The sequence below is a fragment of the Miscanthus floridulus genome, chromosome 3 (assembly GCF_019320115.1).
Source record: "Miscanthus floridulus cultivar M001 chromosome 3, ASM1932011v1, whole genome shotgun sequence".
NCBI classification, from domain to species: domain Eukaryota; kingdom Viridiplantae; phylum Streptophyta; class Magnoliopsida; order Poales; family Poaceae; genus Miscanthus; species Miscanthus floridulus.
Genome location: NC_089582.1, coordinates 73048117 through 73049846, shown reverse-complemented (window position 1 = coordinate 73049846; position 1730 = coordinate 73048117).

Below are 1730 nucleotides of genomic sequence, written 5' to 3'. Positions count from 1 at the left end.
ATGTTTTGAAATCATGTTTCATGTGGTATAAGCTTATGAATGGATGAATGATGCTCATGTTTATGAAATGCAAGTGCAAATGTGGAAGCCAAACACCTAGGGTGTTACATTTATGATCACTGAATATATATATATATATATATATATATATATATATATATATATATATATATATATATATATATATATATATATATATATATATATATATATATATATATATATATATGATGGCATTTTATGGAAACTACATGCGTGAATATATCTATCCATGAGTCCTACTAGTATAGGTCGAGTAGTTGTGCTATGCTCAGGATACCGGTAGCGTGAGTAACTTGCCGTTACTCGCAATTAGGTGATAAATATGATCACTCATGATAAAATGGTGGAAAAGGAAATGGTGACCGAGTAGGAATATAGTTTGGGTACTGGTGGGTGTAAGGGGTTGTGTCCTATGGCCAACAGGGCATAGCTTGGTTACACTTTTTCCCTGTCTGTGTCAGTTAAGGACCGATCATTGCAATGGACGCTAGGCAAGTCACAGATCTATTGTCCCGAGCGCATACTTGGGTATGGGTGTAGGGAAGACTTGTTGCTCTCTTGTCATGGATTCGGCTCTTTCTGGACCGACTGATTAGAGGCGGGGATGGTGGAGGTCCTTGCACCACACTGAGTCCGGGACTCAGTCCAAGTTTGGACGGGGACCTAAACACCTAGGATAGGAGGGTGATGGGTTAGTCCTACTTGTGCCTGGGGTACAAGCGGGGCATGTGTTTTTGGGGCACCCAACTGGGCACATTGGTTCACGAATCGCCGCCGAGTTGGTGCGACTTGTCTTAACTCTAGCATCGTAGTAAGAACCAAAAGATAAAAGATGATGAAATGGAACTGATTGCTCAACTCTTGCTTGAAAGTAGAACGGGTGCTTATATAGACTGGATAGATAATAACTTAATACGGCTAATAATAATAACATAAATAAGGACTCACTATTAGTATTGCTTTCTGCCAAAAGAAACTAGCAAACCATAAAGCTTGTCATATTCCTTGGAGTCGGATAAGTCTTGCGAGTACATTGTGTACTCAGGGTTTATTTACCCCTGTTGCAGGTAATTCATGAGAAGTATCTTTGTGTGGAGGATTCTTCTAGTAGGCTCAGATGGATCCTCGTCCCTTATTGCTAGATGTTATTTTTAAATTTAGTTGTTTATTATTCTGCACTCTAACATTTGGTAATGTAATAATGTATTTTTTAAGAAACTCAGATGTATAAAATGGACTGCTATTGTAACTCATTCTCATTATTGAATCTTTAGGAAAAATGTGGATCTTTCAGGTTCTCCTTTGGGGTGTGTAATGGGGATGGGGATCCTGATCTTCCATCAGGTAGAGGTAACTATCATTGTGGCAGAGAATGACACACCGATCCGGCTTCAGATCGAAAGATCGAACCCTACAATCTTAGCACCACAGCTCCTCTGGTTATCAACCAAGTCATGGACCAGGTTGACCTCGCCAAGAAGGCTAATCCCTGCCTGCGCAATGAAGAACACAAGCAAGAACAAGAAAGAACACAACCAAATTGCAGATGAATGATTAATCTCATGAAGTTGGGGTCTCACAAACCGATGAACGGTAAAACTGTTCTTGACAGAATAATCTAAGCAATACCCAAACCCTAATGGAGGAGTGGCGGCTGTTTATGAAGACTCTAGGGTCATGCAAGGCCC